At 40.9% G+C, this 23,038-nt stretch overlaps 4 non-coding genes across 4 annotated transcripts; all 4 read right to left on the reverse strand.

The window, feature by feature from the left end:
- Positions 1-3,864: 3,864 nt before the first annotated feature.
- trnai-aau (transfer RNA isoleucine (anticodon AAU)) lies at positions 3,865-3,938 on the reverse strand. Its single transcript has one exon. It is a non-coding gene; the product is annotated as a tRNA-Ile (tRNA).
- A 558-nt stretch (positions 3,939-4,496) lies between these two features.
- Positions 4,497-4,567, reverse strand: trnag-gcc (transfer RNA glycine (anticodon GCC)). The gene has a single exon. It is a non-coding gene; the product is annotated as a tRNA-Gly (tRNA).
- Positions 4,568-19,956: 15,389 nt separating this feature from the next.
- On the reverse strand, positions 19,957-20,030 carry trnai-aau (transfer RNA isoleucine (anticodon AAU)). The gene has a single exon. It is a non-coding gene; the product is annotated as a tRNA-Ile (tRNA).
- A 558-nt stretch (positions 20,031-20,588) lies between these two features.
- trnag-gcc (transfer RNA glycine (anticodon GCC)) lies at positions 20,589-20,659 on the reverse strand. Its single transcript has one exon. It is a non-coding gene; the product is annotated as a tRNA-Gly (tRNA).
- Positions 20,660-23,038: the final 2,379 nt, after the last annotated feature.

Here is a 23,038-nt window from a genome sequence, read left to right on the forward strand (position 1 = left end):
TGTGTCCGTTGCTTACTGGGATAGGCTCCAAATCCTCTGTACTGGATAAAGAGATTAGAAATGGATGGAAGTAAAGGCACTGTGTGGATGGAACTATACACAGTGTTAGAAACCCACGATGAAATGGCAGCATCTCACTGAGAATAAAATATTTTATAGTGCTGGCTTAAGGAAACAGCCTTTCCACCTCTCTTGCACATCAGTATCCATACCTAGTTATTTAAACAAATTGCCTCTAATTATAAACATCTTAATATGCTGGCTCTGTGGATCCGCATCAGCTATGTTTGCCCATTCCTTCAATTCATGTGCATCCAACACACAGTTCAATGCCAGCAACTACACATAATCTAAAATACAATCCTTATTTCAGTATCTATGTAAACATATAGTCTGTTAACTTCATCTTCATCAAAAGTATGCCTAACCCCAATAGGAAGTGTTCTTGTTATAAGTGTATTCCTCAGCTTTCCCCAAATTATCTTCTTCTTGCCAACATCTCTAGTCTTTTATCCTGCAATAACTCAGCCAACACTTAAATCTCCAAAAGCTGCTTGTGTTAATTTCTTTAAATCACAAATATCATGTGTAAATACTGGCCATGTAATACTCTGCATTGTGGAATAATAGTTTATTTTAAAGTGAACTAGAGAAATCAAGAAAGGCTTTTTTTCTAGAATCAATAAATTCTCTGTATTTCCTACATTGCTTTGTCGAGATTTTAACTTTATATCTAACTTTATATCTAGGCTCAGATTTCAACTATAAATCGTACAGTAATTAATAGCAGTAAATACTGATGTTTTGCGCCCTCTTACCACAAAAATATATGTTTTGTAGTTGGGATTAACTTTATTTCGTACGCGTAGCTACTCCGATTCGGACACCGAACAGTTAAAGATGGCGGCAAATCAGACACCCAGAGGGGGGGGGGGGGGGGGCGTCTTCTCGCCTCCATAACTAAAATGCCAAATAGGAGTGGCTTAAGCGACATACACAGTCGTGTAACTGACAGTTTGAGGTAGCCTATCGTGTAAATTTCGCTTTGTTGCTGATAGGTTAAGCTTTCGAAACTCTGCCCCAAAGTCATGTGACTGATTTTTCGCCCTGTTTCGTTGGTTAAACGCAATGATCACAAGCACCACCATGGTAACTGGGATGTGTAGTTTTTAATTCCGTTTGAATTATAACTGTACGTACTGTCTTCATATTTGGCCAGGGCTTTAAAGAGAAGGCGCGCCAAAAAATTTCGGTGCCGTCGTCTCCGCTTTAAAGGTACCCCCGTGCTGGAAGAATTTGACCTCGGAACGTTTGCCCAGCGTAGGTATAGTGGACATAAAAACAAGAGTTCGCTGGCATTATATCCTAGAAGACACAGACCGGCACCAGACCGGTAAATGCTTGATGAACTAGGGATTGGACAGTTTCCAAGTGCTTGTACAATCGATGGAAATGTTCAAATAAATGTGCAAAAGAAATAAACAAAATAATCATTTATTTCTTTATCATATTGGCTAGCTAATGTCCTCTCTTTGCTAGTTAGTGGCTGTGTTTCTGCGTTGGGAAGCAACGGGTGACTGTTCTCAGGCGGAAGATGTAAACAGCTTAATTTTCGTGTTAAATAATTTTTAAAAATTAAAATTCATTCTATACAGCAATCACATATTTGGGTACCGTTTCATAAAACTTTCATGCTTAAAATGTTTAGGGAGAAATGGAAGACTGGTGTGTATTTTTTCTTTAAACTATCAAGACCAGCCATACACAGTACAGTTTATGTACATACAGTAATGTTTATGTTCCTAAATTAATATCGTTTATGACCTTCAGATGCGTTATGCTCCTCTTCTTTTTATGCTCAGCTACTAAAATTTCCCTTTAGTGGTAAAATTCCATATAAATATTCAAAACTAAGCGGATTGAAATGTGCACAGTAAAGACATTAAATGATTAAATCTTTTCACTACCAACCAATGCACCACGAGTGCCCCTGTCGGTCATTTTGGCCAGCCAATCACTTACCGCGGTGCCCTACGATGCCCTGCGGGTTGGTTACTGTACCACGGGTTTTTACCGCTCATTTTGAATGGCTGCATCTGTAGGTTGTCTCTCGCAGTGTTCAGGAATTGCATTCCGAAACTGAGTCAGATCAAAAGTTGTAAGAAAAGCACCTATGGTGTCGGTTCTAACAGCTTTATTGATTCGATGTTAAAGGCCGGAAATGGGGCACAAGACACGCGACCGCAAAAAGCGTCGCCATCTGCTTCCAGCTGCAAAATGCCGTTTGCGGACGCTGAAGCATTTGAACTTGAACTTTATTGCCATATGTAACCGGTACTGGTACAATGGAATTCTTACTTACAGAAGGTCTCTCGATTGTAAAACAAGTGTAAAAAACAAGACAAAGTGCAAACAGTGCATCAAGACAATGTACAAACAAACAATAGACAATGTGCAAGTAAACATGTAGACATTTCTTTCCAAGGCAGCGGGTACAAGCGATCTCGCGTTTTAAAACCACCAGGAAAAGCAGAAAGGCACTTTTCCTTGCTTGCGCCGGCACACGACGACGTGAGGAGGACACCGTAGTCGGCAGGATTCGAACCTGCGCGGGGAGACCCCAATGGATTTCTAGTCCATCGCCTTAAACATTCGGCCACAACTACAGCGAGCGCCGCCGTTGTTGCGTTCTTGCTACAATCTCACATGGATCGCGAGGCGCCGGCGGAAACCTTTTTCAAAGTCGATCTCCATTAAAAAAAAAACCTTTCCAAAATACAAGCCTTGCAGACAGACACGCCTCAGAGGAATTAAGGGTTGCTTCATGTGGGAATGATATAGTCTCCCCGTCCGGACAGGAAAATGGCACTTTGTTAGACCCAAAAAAACAATCAACAACAGACAAATGTCTACAAGCATTTTAGAAGCCGCACTTGAAATAGCTCTTACATTCGTGTTAGACGCAGGAATCGCCTTTTTATTGACCCTCTTACGAACGCCATGGAAAGCAAAACAAAGCAAAGCAGAGCAGAGCAGAACAAAACGAACAAAATAAAACCCTCACGTCCTGCACTTGAATATAATGCCGTTACGTGCCGAAGCGGTATTGGACGTCATCCTAGCACTGCAACCCGGGGCGTACGGTATATGGGAACGAGCACACGTCACGAATCGTCTCTAATCACTCCCTGCACTGTAAGGCGCCTTGAAGCGTGCACCCTCAACATTCATCTTTGCGCATCTGTGAAAGGTAAACTCTTGAGCAAACTCTGAACCAGACGCTCAAACTCCAGCTAGGATTAGGGGTAGCATTCCCACGCTACTTGAACACTTTGTTTACGCTCAGTTCTGGATTTTGGGAACTTTAGGACGAGTGGGACTTTTCTCCTATCTGTCAATTCGTTTTGTTTTGGAGACTCTTGGCTGTCTGTGTTGTACAGTGCAGCGTGAAGAAAACGTTTTCGAAAACTGTGCCGGCTCAAAAGTTGTAAGAAATCCTCTCCAGCTCTTTTAAGTCTCTTCAGTTTTGTCATTTAAAGTGAAACTAGATGTATAACTGGAGCCTCACTTATGCAAATGGTGAGGCTCCAGTTCGACATCTAGTTTCACTTTATATGACAGAAGTACTTCAGACTGCGCTGGACTGGGGGATCACTTCCGGTTATTTTTACCATCTTAAACATTTGAAATCCTCCCCTAGGCAATTGTGACACTTCATCTTGGCTCCACCTAGGACACTCTTCAATCTTCCATCACTTCTCTCTTCTCCCGCAACACTCTCGTCTGTCGGCAGTATGTGGCGTCTTTGCAAAACCACCGATCTCACCACAGTAACGGGTTTTGGCAAGAGCGGAGGAGACTGCCTGGCCCGAACGGGGATCGAACCCGCGACCTTGGCGCTATTAGCACCACGCTCTAACCAACTGAGCTAACAGGCCTCGTGCCCGCTGTCTTCGCTGTGCTGCAAAAAATGGAATTGAGAGAAATTTCTTTTGTCCTTCTTTGAATAGAAAGCCCTGCGATTCAGTGTACGGGCTTTCTCGTGCTGTTTAATGGTTCTTGTATCCCAAATCCTACACTGGCCTGAAGTGCCCCCCCATTTCACAGCATTTTTCAGCTGATTTCAAATGTACCTAAAGGAGAAGCATTATTGAAGACCATCAATTACCAAGAGCTTTTGTCAAAGGTTTTGGTGGTCACTTTCAATGACCACAGAGAGCTATGACCTCGGATTTACATCTCATCCAAAAGACGGCGCCTTTTTACCACACAGCGTCTCCGTCACTATACTGGGGCATTGGGACCCGCACAGACCTCAGGGTGAGTGCCCCACCGCTGGCTCCATTAACACCGCTTCCAGCTGTAAGCTTTGCTTTTCCCTGTAGGTCACCCTCATCCGGGTACTGACCTGGCTCACAGCTTCTAAGCTTCAGAGGGTTTTCAGTTGCGAGGTGAAAGGGGATGCAAGTGATGGAGCCGCTCGCTGCAAAAGCCACTGCATTGGCCGGGAATCGAACCCGGGCCTCCCGCGTGGCAGGCGAGAATTCTACCACTGAACCACCAATGCACGCTGTAAGGCTCTTCAAAAAAGACGCTTTTTTACCACTCTGTGCTGGATGTTGGGTCCCAAGGGAACTTCTGGACGAGTGAGAATTTTCTGCTATCAAAATTTGGTTTCGGAGACTTTTGGCAGCCTACAGATGCAGCCATTCAAAATGCACGGGCGATACCGCATTATTTTGCGGTACGCTGTACGCAGTCTACCGCAAGCTACCGGTAAATACCGCGAGTTACCGTAAATTCTCCTATAATACGACAAGCAAAATAATAGTATCCGGAATTTCCGCAAGGTGGAGCTAATAAAGCTCAACCTCTCATGTTTGAGCTGTGGCCATCAAAGTCTTTAACGAAGATATTACTAATAGTATTAATAATGAATGACCTTGGACAAGCTGTAAGTGTAAGCTCAAAGTATTGCCCTGGTCAACATTCTTTTTTTCATCGACCGTCTTTGTAAAAGTAACACTACAGCATTTCGCAATCACGCATTTGTTTCCAATCATGCAAAGTACAGTAATTTTTGAGAATCGATTCACCATGCCTTTCACATGCTCATAAAAGAGATTGATTTAGGAACATAAACATATTACCGTATGAAAACTGTACTGTATACAGTATGTATATGTATATTTAATGTCTTAACTGTGCCCGTTTAAGTATTGAATATTCATATCTAATTTTACCACTGAAGGGAAATCTTAGTAGCTGAGCATAAAAAGAATAGGAGCATACTGCAACGCGTGTGAAGGCCATAAACGATATTAATTTTGGAACATAAACATACAGTATATGGCTGGTCTTGGTACTTTAAAGAAAACATACACGAAACATGGTTTCATTATGACCAGAATCGGTCTTGAGATATTTTTAACTTGATTTACAGTATTTGAGAGGTATGTCTTAACACCGATACTACAGTGCTTAAGTACTGCTCACGTATATGTTTCTAGGTTTATATTATGCATTTCATACGGTCAAATTACTTTTGAGCAACTAATAAGAAGCGCGAAACGGTATGCGTTTTAGTTTCGTTTTTGTGCTGGGACCCGTGGATTGATTAGAGATATCAAGTACATACAAGTCATTTTTTAAATGTTGTAGTTCGTCTTGAAAAAATGTTACGAGTACATCATCTATCAACAATTACACAGGTTCTGTTTCCATATTGCGGATTTTGGTTACGTAATATTATTTTCTAGATTTCACGTTGTGAATATATGATTTGGGCAAACAGGGCCGCAAAGAAGTACATTATGGGTTGTTGTTGTTTTTTTTTGCAGTTTTATCTAGAACAAGCGATGCTTAAACCTTTGTCTGATTCTTGTGAAACTATCCACACGACAGTTACAGTACCTAGGAGTTGACTTCAGTGATGTCACTGATGGGATGTTTCTAAAAATCCATCCTCTGTAAAACGTCTTCTCTAGTTGTCCTGCATATGTTTTCGCTAATGAAGCTGTGTGTTCTGAGCCTGGATCTCTACATTTCTGTATGAACCAGCTTAGAGGGCTAAAGACAGCTTGTGTTTAAATTGAGTGTAAGGCAATTTATGCTTCTAAAGTCATGGTCAGCATTTATTATTGTACTGTGCTGTAAACTTGTTCTGTGCCTAGTCACATTATTTTATAGCGTTTTTATAGTGTTATCAAATCCGGTGGCGCTGTGTGTTAGTTTCCTGACTCCCATGTCACATGGTCTGTGATTGAAACCTGTGAAACCGGTTTAATTCGTCACAGCCAGCACTCCGGTAGAGAGGGGGTTGTACTCGTAAAGTAGAAGCAGGCGAGATTTCCAGCGAAAGACACCTCCCCCCCACCCTCATACGATTCAAATTGTATTACAGCATTGTAATTACACATTGTAATTGTATTACACATTGTACACATGCTTAAAAGAGAAGAGAGAAAACGCAAGCCTTCTTCAGGTGTGAGGGTCTTCTGCTCAGAATGAAACGCTAAAATGTAATGTAGGCTCTGAATGGGTTCAATTATGATTTGGGCTTGATTAAGGTCGCTGCCTTTCATCTAAAACCCTACTTGAATCCTTCTAAACTAAAAATCAGTGGTAGTGAGTTCTAAATAAAGAGGTATCCAGGTAACAGTGAAACGGGCGGACAGTCTGGGGAGATCGCCCGTTTTCCATGTAAATAGTTCCCTGGTTCCGCACCCCTTGGTGTTTCTCTCGCTCTCTCTCGGGTCACCTGATCATTAGCTCGAAAGATTTCAGTGCTTTGTGTATATTCTAATGGTAGTGGGGGCAGGGTGTGTGGGAACAGGTTTGGTTGAAATTGCATTGGAGATCTATGTTCTTCACACCTGAAACATTTTCTCTGAAAGCATTTTCTTCGCAGTTTAACCGATCTTGTTACAGCATGTTACAATTTACTATTATTAACCATATTAATTTTAAGTGCTTAATGCCATTTTTTGACCAGGTACGAATATTCTTAAGTCCATATCTTCGCAAGGGAATCAGTGCGAATTGCAAAACTAATTAAATTAAAACTACTAACTACTAACTAATACTAATTAAAACAAACCAGAAACGTGTTGTTCTGTCTAATGACATTACAAGTGGAAAGATTACAGATTTTAATCGTCTTTAATTTTGTTACGTTATACATTTTAGAAACGTTTCATCCATACAAACACCACAAAACTATTTTCGATTGTATTTCTGAATAGTATGTTACACTTAGTTCACTGTTTTAAATACATCTAATTAAGAAAGTTAGGTGTTAGCATAAACTATTAGCAATCAATAATATTAAATTTAGCACTGTAATAAGCTGTTGCACTTTCCCCCGCATCTTGTAAAAATATATTTTCATTGTTCAAATATACATTAAGTCTGACTATCATATAATAAGTTAAATACAAAACTAAAGAAAAAATAGGGTTAAATATAATTCAAAATATTTTGCTAACAATGTTAACTGTTTATGAATAATAAAATGTATTAACTAAGGAGTAGGATGGCACAGTTGTTAGTATGTTTTTTGTTTTGTTTCTTTTTCATAAATACAACAGTAGTACCTGATGTCTCAGTGGCTTTCAAAATTAAATTATGCATGCAAACCTGTGAACTAGAAAGATAACTAAGATATCCATCCATTTATAATGGTGGCGAAGTGGTTAGCATTGCTATCTTGCAGCACTGGGGTCCTAGGTTCAATTCCTGCCATCCTGTGTGTGTGGGGTTTACATGTTCTCTCTGGGTTACATGGTTTTTCTCCATATGTGTGATATGACTCCCTCTCGCACTCCAAAACATACTGGTAAGTTAATTGGTTTATGGGAAAACTGGCCCTGGTGTGTGTGTGTTTGTGTCTGTCTGTCCTGTGATGGACTGGCGCTACGTCCAGGGTGTATTCTGCCTTGTGTCCGTTGCTTACTGGGATAGGCTCCAAATCCTCTGTACTGGATAAAGAGATTAGAAATGGATGGAAGTAAAGGCACTGTGTGGATGGAACTATACACAGTGTTAGAAACCCACGATGAAATGGCAGCATCTCACTGAGAATAAAATATTTTATAGTGCTGGCTTAAGGAAACAGCCTTTCCACCTCTCTTGCACATCAGTATCCATACCTAGTTATTTAAACAAATTGCCTCTAATTATAAACATCTTAATATGCTGGCTCTGTGGATCCGCATCAGCTATGTTTGCCCATTCCTTCAATTCATGTGCATCCAACACACAGTTCAATGCCAGCAACTACACATAATCTAAAATACAATCCTTATTTCAGTATCTATGTAAACATATAGTCTGTTAACTTCATCTTCATCAAAAGTATGCCTAACCCCAATAGGAAGTGTTCTTGTTATAAGTGTATTCCTCAGCTTTCCCCAAATTATCTTCTTCTTGCCAACATCTCTAGTCTTTTATCCTGCAATAACTCAGCCAACACTTAAATCTCCAAAATCTGCTTGTGTTAATTTCTTTAAATCACAAATATCATGTGTAAATACTGGCCATGTAATACTCTGCATTGTGGAATAATAGTTTATTTTAAAGTGAACTAGAGAAATCAAGAAAGGCTTTTTTTCTAGAATCAATAAATGCACATCCTGTTCACTGGGGAAATTAAATCCACACTGAGCAATCTTCAATATGTTCAGAATATGACAGCAAGAATCCTATCAGGGATGCATTACACCTGTTTTCAAGTCCTTGCACTGGTTACCTATCAGATTTCGAGTCAACTTCAAAATCCTTATCCTCCTTATATACTGTCCTACAACTGTTATTATTGATCACCGAATTATTGTACTTGACATGACTTCATTCAGCCTTTCCTGAACGTCTATGACAAGTAGAGAGAGTGCTGTTTCTGGTGCGATCTTTTGCAGCTGACATTTCACTGTTTTAAACGAACAAGAAATTAGATTGCTCATAAATCAGTTATTCTATATAAACACAGCGTAATTGCCCTCCGAAAATCCTCTTTTTCTTGTTCGTTTTAGAGACCTTGATCGAAACTGATTTTAGATGTCAGAAAGGATTTATTTTCTCTGTATTTCCTACATTGCTTTGTCGAGATTTTAACTTTATATCTAACTTTATATCTAGGCTCAGATTTCAACTATAAATCGTACAGTAATTAATAGCAGTAAATACTGATGTTTTGCGCCCTCTTACCACAAAAATATATGTTTTGTTGTTGGGATTAACTTTATTTCGTACGCGTAGCTACTCCGATTCGGACACCGAACAGTTAAAGATGGCGGCAAATCAGACATCCGGGGGGGGGGCGTCTTCTCGCCTCCATAACTAAAATGCCAAATAGGAGTGGCTTAAGCGACATACACAGTCGTGTAACTGACAGTTTGAGGTAGCCTATCGTGTAAATTTCGCTTTGTTGCTGATAGGTTAAGCTTTCGAAACTCTGCCCCAAAGTCATGTGACTGATTTTTCACCCTGTTTCGTTGGTTAAACGCAATGATCACAAGCACCACCATGGTAACTGGGATGTGTAGTTTTTAATTCCGTTTGAATTATAACTGTACGTATTGTCTTCATATTTGGCCAGGGCTTTAAAGAGAAGGCGCGCCAAAAAATGTCGGTGCCATCGTCTCCGCTTTAAAGGTACCCCCGTGCTGGAAGAATTTGACCTCGGAACGTTTGCCCAGCGTAGGTATAGTGGACATAAAAACAAGAGTTCGCTGGCATTATATCCTAGAAGACACAGACCGGCACCAGACCGGTAAATGCTTGATGAACTAGGGATTGGACAGTTTCCAAGTGCTTGTACAATCGATGGAAATGTTCAAATAAATGTGCAAAAGAAATAAACAAAATAATCATTTGTTTCTTTATCATATTGGCTAGCTAATGTCCTCTCTTTGCTAGTTAGTGGCTGTGTTTCTGCGTTGGGAAGCAACGGGTGACTGTTCTCAGACGGAAGATGTAAACAGCTTAATTTTCGTGTTAAATCATTTTTAAAAATTAAAATTCATTCTATACAGCAATCACATATTTGGGTACCGTTTCATAAAACTTTCATGCTTAAAATGTTTAGGGAGAAATGGAAGACTGGTGTGTATTTTTTCTTTAAACTATCAAGACCAGCCATACACAGTACAGTTTATGTACATACAGTAATGTTTATGTTCCTAAATTAATATCGTTTATGACCTTCAGATGCGTTATGCTCCTCTTCTTTTTATGCTCAGCTACTAAAATTTCCCTTTAGTGGTAAAATTCCATATAAATATTCAAAACTAAGCGGATTGAAATGTGCACAGTAAAGACATTAAATGATTAAATCTTTTCACTACCAACCAATGCACCACGAGTGCCCCTGTCGGTCATTTTGGCCAGCCAATCACTTACCGCGGTGCCCTACGATGCCCTGCGGGTTGGTTACTGTACCACGGGTTTTTACCGCTCATTTTGAATGGCTGCATCTGTAGGTTGTCTCTCGCAGTGTTCAGGAATTGCATTCCGAAACTGAGTCAGATCAAAAGTTGTAAGAAAAGCACCTATGGTGTCGGTTCTAACAGCTTTATTGATTCGATGTTAAAAGCCGGAAATGGGGCACAAGACACGCGACCGCAAAAAGCGTCGCCATCTGCTTCCAGCTGCAAAATGTCGTTTGCGGACGCTGAAGCATTTGAACTTGAACTTTATTGCCATATGTAACCGGTACTGGTACAATGGAATTCTTACTTACAGAAGGTCTCTCGATTGTAAAACAAGTGTAAAAAACAAGACAAAGTGCAAACAGTGCATCAAGACAATGTACAAACAAACAATAGACAATGTGCAAGTAAACATGTAGACATTTCTTTCCAAGGCAGCGGGTACAAGCGATCTCGCGTTTTAAAACCACCAGGAAAAGCAGAAAGGCACTTTTCCTTGCTTGCGCCGGCACACGACGACGTGAGGAGGACACCATAGTCGGCAGGATTCGAACCTGCGCGGGGAGACCCCAATGGATTTCTAGTCCATCGCCTTAAACATTCGGCCACAACTACAGCGAGCGCCGCCGTTGTTGCTTTCTTGCTACAATCTCACATGGATCGCGAGGCGCCGGCGGAAACCTTTTTCAAAGTCGATCTCCATTAAAAAAAAAACCTTTCCAAAATACAAGCCTTGCAGACAGACACGCCTCAGAGGAATTAAGGGTTGCTTCATGTGGGAATGATATAGTCTCCCCGTCCGGACAGGAAAATGGCACTTTGTTAGACCCAAAAAAACAATCAACAACAGACAAATGTCTACAAGCATTTTAGAAGCCGCACTTGAAATAGCTCTTACATTCGTGTTAGCCGCAGGAATCGCCTTTTTATTGACCCTCTTACGAACGCCATGGAAAGCAAAACAAAGCAAAGCAGAGCAGAGCAGAACAAAACGAACAAAATAAAACCCTCACGTCCTGCACTTGAATATAATGCCGTTACGTGCCGAAGCGGTATTGGACGTCATCCTAGCACTGCAACCCGGGGCGTACGGTATATGGGAACGAGCACACGTCACGAATCGTCTCTAATCACTCCCTGCACTGTAAGGCGCCTTGAAGCGTGCACCCTCAACATTCATCTTTGCGCATCTGTGAAAGGTAAACTCTTGAGCAAACTCTGAACCAGACGCTCAAACTCCAGCTAGGATTAGGGGTAGCATTCCCACGCTACTTGAACACTTTGTTTACGCTCAGTTCTGGATTTTGGGAACTTTAGGACGAGTGGGACTTTTCTCCTATCTGTCAATTCGTTTTGTTTTGGAGACTCTTGGCTGTCTGTGTTGTACAGTGCAGCGTGAAGAAAACGTTTTCGAAAACTGTGCCGGCTCAAAAGTTGTAAGAAATCCTCTCCAGCTCTTTTAAGTCTCTTCAGTTTTGTCATTTAAAGTGAAACTAGATGTATAACTGGAGCCTCACTTATGCAAATGGTGAGGCTCCAGTTCGACATCTAGTTTCACTTTATATGACAGAAGTACGTCAGACTGCGCTGGACTGGGGGATCACTTCCGGTTATTTTTACCATCTTAAACATTTGAAATCCTCCCCTAGGCAATTGTGACACTTCATCTTGGCTCCACCTAGGACACTCTTCAATCTTCCATCACTTCTCTCTTCTCCCGCAACACTCTCGTCTGTCGGCAGTATGTGGCGTCTTTGCAAAACCACCAATCTCACCACAGTAACGGGTTTTGGCAAGAGCGGAGGAGACTGCCTGGCCCGAACAGGGATCGAACCCGCGACCTTGGCGTTATTAGCACCACGCTCTAACAAACTGAGCTAACAGGCCTCGTTCCCACTGTCTTCGCTGTGCTGCAAAAAATGGAATTGAGAGAAATTTCTTTTGTCCTTCTTTGAATAGAAAGCCCTGCGATTCAGTGTACGGGCTTTCTCGTGCTGTTTAATGGTTCTTGTATCCCAAATCCTACACTGGCCTGAAGTGCCCCCCCATTTCACAGCATTTTTCAGCTGATTTCAAATGTACCTAAAGGAGAAGCATTATTGAAGACCATCAATTACCAAGAGCTTTTGTCAAAGGTTTTGGTGGTCACTTTTAATGACCACAGAGAGCTATGACCTCGGATTTACATCTCATCCAAAAGACGGCGCCTTTTTACCTCACAGCGTCTCCGTCACTATACTGGGGCATTGGGACCCGCACAGACCTCAGGGTGAGTGCCCCACCGCTGGCTCCATTAACACCGCTTCCAGCTGTAAGCTTTGCTTTTCCCTGTAGGTCACCCTCATCCGGGTACTGACCTGGCTCACAGCTTCTATGCTTCAGAGGGTTTTCAGTTGCGAGTTGAAAGGGGATGCAAGTGATGGAGCCGCTCGCTGCAAAAGCCACTCTTCTGAAGGACGTGAGGGTTTTATTTTGTTCGTTTTGTTCTGCTCTGCTCTGCTTTGCTTTGTTTTGCTTTCCATGGCGTTCGTAAATCTTAGTAGCTGAGCATAAAAAGAATAGGAGCATACTGCAACGCGTGTGAAGGCCATAAACGATATTAATTTTGGAACATAAACATACAGTATATGGCTGGTCTTGGTACTTTAAAGAAAACATACACGAAACATGGTTTCATTATGGCCAGAATCGGTCTTGAGATATTTTTAACTTGATTTACAGTATTTGAGAGGTATGTCTTAACACCGATACTACAGTGCTTAAGTACTGCTCACGTATATGTTTCTAGGTTTATATTATGCATTTCATACGGTCAAATTACTTTTGAGCAACTAATAAGAAGCGCGAAACGGTATGCGTTTTAGTTTCGTTTTTGTGCTGGGACCCGTGGATTGATTAGAGATATCAAGTACATACAAGTCATTTTTTAAATGTTGTAGTTCGTCTTGAAAAAATGTTACGAGTACATCATCTATCAACAATTACACAGGTTCTGTTTCCATATTGCGGATTTTGGTTACGTAATATTATTTTCTAGATTTCACGTTGTGAATATATGATTTGGGCAAACAGAGCCGCAAAGAAGTACATTATGGGTTGTTGTTGTTTTTTTTTGCAGTTTTATCTAGAACAAGCGATGCTTAAACCTTTGTCTGATTCTTGTGAAACTATCCACACGACAGTTACAGTACCTAGGAGTTGACTTCAGTGATGTCACTGATGGGATGTTTCTAAAAATCCATCCTCTGTAAAACGTCTTCTCTAGTTGTCCTGCATATGTTTTCGCTAATGAAGCTGTGTGTTCTGAGCCTGGATCTCTACATTTCTGTATGAACCAGCTTAGAGGGCTAAAGACAGCTTGTGTTTAAATTGAGTGTAAGGCAATTTATGCTTCTAAAGTCATGGTCAGCATTTATTATTGTACTGTGCTGTAAACTTGTTCTGTGCCTAGTCACATTATTTTATAGCGTTTTTATAGTGTTATCAAATCCGGTGGCGCTGTGTGTTAGTTTCCTGACTCCCATGTCACATGGTCTGTGATTGAAACCTGTGAAACCGGTTTAATTCGTCACAGCCAGCACTCCGGCAGAGAGGGGGTTGTACTCGTAAAGTAGAAGCAGGCGAGATTTCCAGCGAAAGACACCTCCCCCCCACCCTCATACGATTCAAATTGTATTACAGCATTGTAATTACACATTGTAATTGTATTACACATTGTACACATGCTTAAAAGAGAAGAGAGAAAACGCAAGCCTTCTTCAGGTGTGAGGGTCTTCTGCTCAGAATGAAACGCTAAAATGTAATGTAGGCTCTGAATGGGTTCAATAATGATTTGGGCTTGATTAAGGTCGCTGCCTTTCATCTAAAACCCTATTTGAATCCTTCTAAACTAAAAATCAGTGTTAGTGAGTTCTAAATAAAGAGGTATCCAGGTAACAGTGAAACGGGCGGACAGTCTGGGGAGATCGCCCGTTTTCCATGTAAATAGTTCCCTGGTTCCGCACCCCTTGGTGTTTCTCTCGCTCTCTCTCGGGTCACCTGATCATTAGCTCGAAAGATTTCAGTGCTTTGTGTATATTCTAATGGTAGTGGGGGCAGGGTGTGTGGGAACAGGTTTGGTTGAAATTGCATTGGAGATCTATGTTCTTCACACCTGAACCATTTTCTCTGAAAGCATTTTCTTCGCAGTTTAACCGATCTTGTTACAGCATGTTACAGTTTACTATTATTAACCATATTAATTTTAAGTGCTTAATGCCATTTTTTGACCAGGCACGAATATTCTTAAGTCCATATCTTCGCAAGGGAATCAGTGCGAATTGCAAAACTAATTAAATTAAAACTACTAACTACTAACTAATACTAATTAAAACAAACCAGAAACGTGTTGTTCTGTCTAATGACATTACAAGTGGAAAGATTACAGATTTTAATCGTCTTTAATTTTGTTACGTTATACATTTTAGAAACATTTCATCCATACAAACACCACAAAACTATTTTCGATTGTATTTCTGAATAGTATGTTACACTTAGTTCACTCTTTTAAATACATCTAATTAAGAAAGTTAGGTGTTAGCATAAACTATTAGCAATCAATAATATTAAATTTAGCACTGTAATAAGCTGTTGCACTTTCCCCCGCATCTTGTAAAAATATATTTTCATTGTTCAAATATACATTAAGTCTGACTATCATATAATAAGTTAAATACAAAACTAAAGAAAAAATAGGGTTAAATATAATTCAAAATATTTTGCTAACAATGTTAACTGTTTATGAATAATAAAATGTATTAACTAAGGAGTAGGATGGCACAGTTGTTAGTATGTTTTTTGTTTTGTTTCTTTTTCATAAATAGAACAGTAGTACCTGATGTCTCAGTGGCTTTCAAAATTAAATTATGCATGCAAACCTGTGAACTAGAAAGATAACTAAGATATCCACCCATTTATAATGGTGGCGAAGTGGTTAGCATTGCTATCTTGCAGCACTGGGGTCCTAGGTTCAATTCCTGCCATCCTGTGTGTGTGGGGTTTATATGTTCTCTCTGGGTTACATGGTTTTTCTCCATATGTGTGATATGACTCCCTCTCGCACTCCAAAACATACTGGTAAGCTAATTGGTTTATGGGAAAACTGGCCCTGGTGTGTGTGTGTTTGTGTCTGTCTGTCCTGTGATGGACTGGCGCTACGTCCAGGGTGTATTCTGCCTTGTGTCCGTTGCTTACTGGGATAGGCTCCAAATCCTCTGTACTGGATAAAGAGATTAGAAATGGATGGAAGTAAAGGCACTGTGTGGATGGAACTATACACAGTGTTAGAAACCCACGATGAAATGGCAGCATCTCACTGAGAATAAAATATTTTATAGTGCTGGCTTAAGGAAACAGCCTTTCCACCTCTCTTGCACATCAGTATCCATACCTAGTTATTTAAACAAATTGCCTCTAATTATAAACATCTTAATATGCTGGCTCTGTGGATCCGCATCAGCTATGTTTGCCCATTCCTTCAATTCATGTGCATCCAACACACAGTTCAATGCCAGCAACTACACATAATCTAAAATACAATCCTTATTTCAGTATCTATGTAAACATATAGTCTGTTAACTTCATCTTCATCAAAAGTATGCCTAACCCCAATAGGAAGTGTTCTTGTTATAAGTGTATTCCTCAGCTTTCCCCAAATTATCTTCTTCTTGCCAACATCTCTAGTCTTTTATCCTGCAATAACTCAGCCAACACTTAAATCTCCAAAAGCTGCTTGTGTTAATTTCTTTAAATCACAAATATCATGTGTAAATACTGGCCATGTAATACTCTGCATTGTGGAATAATAGTTTATTTTAAAGTGAACTAGAGAAATCAAGAAAGGCTTTTTTTCTAGAATCAATAAATGCACATCCTGTTCACTGGGGAAATTAAATCCACACTGAGCAATCTTCAATATGTTCAGAATATGACAGCAAGAATCCTATCAGGGATGCATTACACCTGTTTTCAAGTCCTTGCACTGGTTACCTATCAGATTTCGAGTCAACTTCAAAATCCTTATCCTCCTTATATACTGTCCTACAACTGTTATTATTGATCACCGAATTATTGTACTTGACATGACTTCATTCAGCCTTTCCTGAACGTCTATGACAAGCAGAGAGAGTGCTGTTTCTGGTGCGATCTTTTGCAGCTGACATGTCACTGTTTTAAACGAACAAGAAATTAGATTGCTCATAAATCAGTTATTCTATATAAACACAGCGTAATTGCCCTCCGAAAATCCTCTTTTTCTTGTTCGTTTTAGAGACCTTGATCGAAACTGATTTTAGATGTCAGAAAGGATTTATTTTCTCTGTATTTCCTACATTGCTTTGTCGAGATTTTAACTTTATATCTAACTTTATATCTAGGCTCAGATTTCAACTATAAATCGTACAGTAATTAATAGCAGTAAATACTGATGTTTTGCGCCCTCTTACCACAAAAATATGTTTTGTAGTTGGGATTAACTTTATTTTGTACGCGTAGCTACTCCGATTCGGACACCGAACAGTTAAAGATGGCGGCAAATCAGACACCCAGAGGGGGGGGGGGGGCGTCTTCTCGCCTCCATAACTAAAATGCCAAATAGGAGTGGCTTAAGCGACATACACAGTCGTGTAACTGACAGTTTGAGGTAGCCTATCGTGTAAATTTCGCTTTGTTGCTGATAGGTTAAGCTTTCGAAACTCTGCCCCAAAGTCATGTGACTGATTTTTCGCCCTGTTTCGTTGGTTAAACGCAATGATTACAAGCACCAACATGGTAACTGGGATGTGTAGTTTTTAATTCCGTTTGAATTATAACTGTACGTACTGTCTTCATATTTGGCCAGGGCTTTAAAGAGAAGGCGCGCCAAAAAATGTCGGTGCCATCGTCTCCGCTTTAAAGGTACCCCCGTGCTGGAAGAATTTGACCTCGGAACGTTTGCCCAGCGTAGGTATAGTGGACATAAAAACAAGAGTTCGCTGGCATTATATCCTAGAAGACACAGACCGGCACCAGACCGGTAAATGCTTGATGAACTAGGGATTGGACAGTTTCCAAGTGCTTGTACAATCGATGGAAATGTTCAAATAAATGTGCAAAAGAAATAAACAAAATAATCATTTATTTCTTTATCATATTGGCTAGCTAATGTCCTCTCTTTGCTAGTTAGTGGCTGTGTTTCTGCGTTGGGAAGCAACGGGTGACTGTTCTCAGGCGGAAGATGTAAACAGCTTAATTTTCGTGTTAAATCATTTTTAAAAATTAAAATTCATTCTATACAGCAATCACATATTTGGGTACTGTTTCATAAAACTTTCATGCTTAAAATGTTTAGGGAGAAATGGAAGACTGGTGTGTATTTTTTCTTTAAACTATCAAGACCAGCCATACACAGTACAGTTTATGTACATACAGTAATGTTTATGTTCCTAAATTAATATCGTTTATGACCTTCAGATGCGTTATGCTCCTCTTCTTTTTATGCTCAGCTACTAAAATTTCCCTTTAGTGGTAAAATTCCATATAAATATTCAAAACTAAGCGGATTGAAATGTGCACAGTAAAGACATTAAATGATTAAATCTTTTCACTACCAACCAATGCACCACGAGTGCCCCTGTCGGTCATTTTGGCCAGCCAATCACTTACCGCGGTGCCCTACGATGCCCTGCGGGTTGGTTACTGTACCACGGGTTTTTACCGCTCATTTTGAATGGCTGCATCTGTAGGTTGTCTCTCGCAGTGTTCAGGAATTGCATTCCGAAATTGCATTCCGAGTCAGATCAAAAGTTGTAAGAAAAGCACCTATGGTGTCGGTTCTAACAGCTTTATTGATTCGATGTTAAAGGCCGGAAATGGGGCACAAGACACGCGACCGCAAAAAGCGTCGCCATCTGCTTCCAGCTGCAAAATGCCATTTGCGGACGCTGAAGCATTTGAACTTGAACTTTATTGCCATATGTAACCGGTACTGGTACAATGGAATTCTTACTTACAGAAGGTCTCTCGATTGTAAAACAAGTGTAAAAAACAAGACAAAGTGCAAACAGTGCATCAAGACAATGTACAAACAAACAATAGACAATGTGCAAGTAAACATGTAGACATTTCTTTCCAAGGCAGCGGGTACAAGCGATCTCGCGTTTTAAAACCACCAGGAAAAGCAGAAAGGCACTTTTCCTTGCTTGCGCCGGCACACGACGACGTGAGGAGGACACCGTAGTCGGCAGGATTCGAACCTGCGCGGGGAGACCCCAATGGATTTCTAGTCCATCGCCTTAAACATTCGGCCACAACTACAGCGAGCGCTGCCGTTGTTGCGTTCTTGCTACAATCTCACATGGATCGCGAGGCGCCGGCGGAAACCTTTTTCAAAGTCGATCTCCATTAAAAAAAAAACCTTTCCAAAATACAAGCCTTGCAGACAGACACGCCTCAGAGGAATTAAGGGTTGCTTCATGTGGGAATGATATAGTCTCCCCGTCCGGACAGGAAAATGGCACTTTGTTAGACCCAAAAAAACAATCAACAACAGACAAATGTCTACAAGCATTTTAGAAGCCGCACTTGAAATAGCTCTTACATTCGTGTTAGACGCAGGAATCGCCTTTTTATTGACCCTCTTACGAACGCCATGGAAAGCAAAACAAAGCAAAGCAGAGCAGAGCAGAACAAAACGAACAAAATAAAACCCTCACGTCCTGCACTTGAATATAATGCCGTTACGTGCCGAAGCGGTATTGGACGTCATCCTAGCACTGCAACCCGGGGCGTACGGTATATGGGAACGAGCACACGTCACGAATCGTCTCTAATCACTCCCTGCACTGTAAGGCGCCTTGAAGCGTGCACCCTCAACATTCATCTTTGCGCATCTGTGAAAGGTAAACTCTTGAGCAAACTCTGAACCAGACGCTCAAACTCCAGCTAGGATTAGGGGTAGCATTCCCACGCTACTTGAACACTTTGTTTACGCTCAGTTCTGGATTTTGGGAACTTTAGGACGAGTGGGACTTTTCTCCTATCTGTCAATTCGTTTTGTTTTGGAGACTCTTGGCTGTCTGTGTTGTACAGTGCAGCGTGAAGAAAACGTTTTCGAAAACTGTGCCGGCTCAAAAGTTGTAAGAAATCCTCTCCAGCTCTTTTAAGTCTCTTCAGTTTTGTCATTTAAAGTGAAACTAGATGTAAAACTGGAGCCTCACTTATGCAAATGGTGAGGCTCCAGTTCGACATCTAGTTTCACTTTATATGACAGAAGTACGTCAGACTGCGCTGGACTGGGGGATCACTTCCGGTTATTTTTACCATCTTAAACATTTGAAATCCTCCCCTAGGCAATTGTGACACTTCATCTTGGCTCCACCTAGGACACTCTTCAATCTTCCATCACTTCTCTCTTCTCCCGCAACACTCTCGTCTGTCGGCAGTATGTGGCGTCTTTGCAAAACCACCGATCTCACCACAGTAACGGGTTTTGGCAAGAGCGGAGGAGACTGCCTGGCCCGAACGGGGATCGAACCCGCGACCTTGGCGTTATTAGCACCACGCTCTAACCAACTGAGCTAACAGGCCTCGTGCCCGCTGTCTTCGCTGTGCTGCAAAAAATGGAATTGAGAGAAATTTCTTTTGTCCTTCTTTGAATAGAAAGCCCTGCGATTCAGTGTACGGGCTTTCTCGTGCTGTTTAATGGTTCTTGTATCCCAAATCCTACACTGGCCTGAAGTGCCCCCCCATTTCACAGCATTTTTCAGCTGATTTCAAATGTACCTAAAGGAGAAGCATTATTGAAGACCATCAATTACCAAGAGCTTTTGTCAAAGGTTTTGGTGGTCACTTTTAATGACCACAGAGAGCTATGACCTCGGATTTACATCTCATCCAAAAGACGGCGCCTTTTTACCTCACAGCGTCTCCGTCACTATACTGGGGCATTGGGACCCGCACAGACCTCAGGGTGAGTGTCCCACCGCTTGTTCCATTAACACCGCTTCCAGCTGTAAGCTTTGCTTTTCCCTGTAGGTCAACCTCATCCGGGTACTGACCTGGCTCACAGCTTCTAAGCTTCAGAGGGTTTTCAGTTGCGAGTTGAAAGGGGATGCAAGTGATGGAGCCGCTCGCTGCAAAAGCCACTGCACTGGCCGGGAATCGAACCCAGGCCTCCCGCGTGGCAGGCGAGAATTCTACCACTGAACCACCAATGCACGCTGTAAGGCTCTTCAAAAAAGACGCTTTTTTACCACTCTGTGCTGGATGTTGGGTCCCAAGGGAACTTCTGGACGAGTGAGAATTTTCTGCTATCAAAATTTGGTTTCGGAGACTTTTGGCAGCCTACAGATGCAGCCATTCAAAATGCACGGGCGATACCGCATTATTTTGCGGTACGCTGTACGCAGTCTACCGCAAGCTACCGGTAAATACCGCGAGTTACCGTAAATTCTCCTATAATACGACAAGCAAAATAATAGTATCCGGAATTTCCGCAAGGTGGAGCTAATAAAGCTCAACCTCTCATGTTTGAGCTGTGGCCATCAAAGTCTTTAACGAAGATATTACTAATAGTATTAATAATGAATGACCTTGGACAAGCTGTAAGTGTAAGCTCAAAGTATTGCCCTGGTCAACATTCTTTTTTTCATCGACCGTCTTTGTAAAAGTAACACTACAGCATTTCGCAATCACGCATTTGTTTCCAATCATGCAAAGTACAGTAATTTTTGAGAATCGATTCACCATGCCTTTCACATGCTCATAAAAGAGATTGATTTAGGAACATAAACATATTACCGTATGAAAACTGTACTGTATACAGTATGTATATGTATATTTAATGTCTTAACTGTGCCCGTTTAAGTATTGAATATTCATATCTAATTTTACCACTGAAGGGAAATCTTAGTAGCTGAGCATAAAAAGAATAGGAGCATACTGCAACGCGTGTGAAGGCCATAAACGATATTAATTTTGGAACATAAACATACAGTATATGGCTGGTCTTGGTACTTTAAAGAAAACATACACGAAACATGGTTTCATTATGACCAGAATCGGTCTTGAGATATTTTTAACTTGATTTACAGTATTTGAGAGGTATGTCTTAACACCGATACTACAGTGCTTAAGTACTGCTCACGTATATGTTTCTAGGTTTATATTATGCATTTCATACGGTCAAATTACTTTTGAGCAACTAATAAGAAGCGCGAAACGGTATGCGTTTTAGTTTCGTTTTTGTGCTGGGACCCGTGGATTGATTAGAGATATCAAGTACATACAAGTCATTTTTTAAATGTTGTAGTTCGTCTTGAAAAAATGTTACGAGTACATCATCTATCAACAATTACACAGGTTCTGTTTCCATATTGCGGATTTTGGTTACGTAATATTATTTTCTAGATTTCACGTTGTGAATATATGATTTGGGCAAACAGAGCCGCAAAGAAGTACATTATGGGTTGTTGTTGTTTTTTTTTGCAGTTTTATCTAGAACAAGCGATGCTTAAACCTTTGTCTGATTCTTGTGAAACTATCCACACGACAGTTACAGTACCTAGGAGTTGACTTCAGTGATGTCACTGATGGGATGTTTCTAAAAATCCATCCTCTGTAAAACGTCTTCTCTAGTTGTCCTGCATATGTTTTCGCTAATGAAGCTGTGTGTTCTGAGCCTGGATCTCTACATTTCTGTATGAACCAGCTTAGAGGGCTAAAGACAGCTTGTGTTTAAATTGAGTGTAAGGCAATTTATGCTTCTAAAGTCATGGTCAGCATTTATTATTGTACTGTGCTGTAAACTTGTTCTGTGCCTAGTCACATTATTTTATAGCGTTTTTATAGTGTTATCAAATCCGGTGGCGCTGTGTGTTAGTTTCCTGACTCCCATGTCACATGGTCTGTGATTGAAACCTGTGAAACCGGTTTAATTCGTCACAGCCAGCACTCCGGCAGAGTGGGGGTTGTACTCGTAAAGTAGAAGCAGGCGAGATTTCCAGCGAAAGACACCTCCCCCCCACCCTCATACGATTCAAATTGTATTACAGCATTGTAATTACACATTGTAATTGTATTACACATTGTACACATGCTTAAAAGAGAAGAGAGAAAACGCAAGCCTTCTTCAGGTGTGAGGGTCTTCTGCTCAGAATGAAACGCTAAAATGTAATGTAGGCTCTGAATGGGTTCAATTATGATTTGGGCTTGATTAAGGTCGCTGCCTTTCATCTAAAACCCTACTTGAATCCTTCTAAACTAAAAATCAGTGTTAGTGAGTTCGAAATAAAGAGGTATCCAGGTAACAGTGAAACGGGCGGACAGTCTGGGGAGATCGCCCGTTTTCCATGTAAATAGTTCCCTGGTTCCGCACCCCTTGGTGTTTCTCTCGCTCTCTCTCGGGTCACCTGATCATTAGCTCGAAAGATTTAAGTGCTTTGTGCATATTCTAATGGTAGTGGGGCCAGGGTGTGTGGGAACAGGTTTGGTTGAAATTGCATTGGAGATCTATGTTCTTCACACCTGAAACATTTTCTCTGAAAGCATTTTCTTCGCAGTTTAACCGATCTTGTTACAGCATGTTACAGTTTACT

Source organism: Atractosteus spatula (assembly GCF_055471065.1).
Source record: "Atractosteus spatula isolate fAtrSpa1 chromosome 17 unlocalized genomic scaffold, fAtrSpa1.hap1 SUPER_17_unloc_3, whole genome shotgun sequence".
In the NCBI taxonomy this organism is placed as follows: Eukaryota; Metazoa; Chordata; class Actinopteri; order Semionotiformes; family Lepisosteidae; genus Atractosteus; species Atractosteus spatula.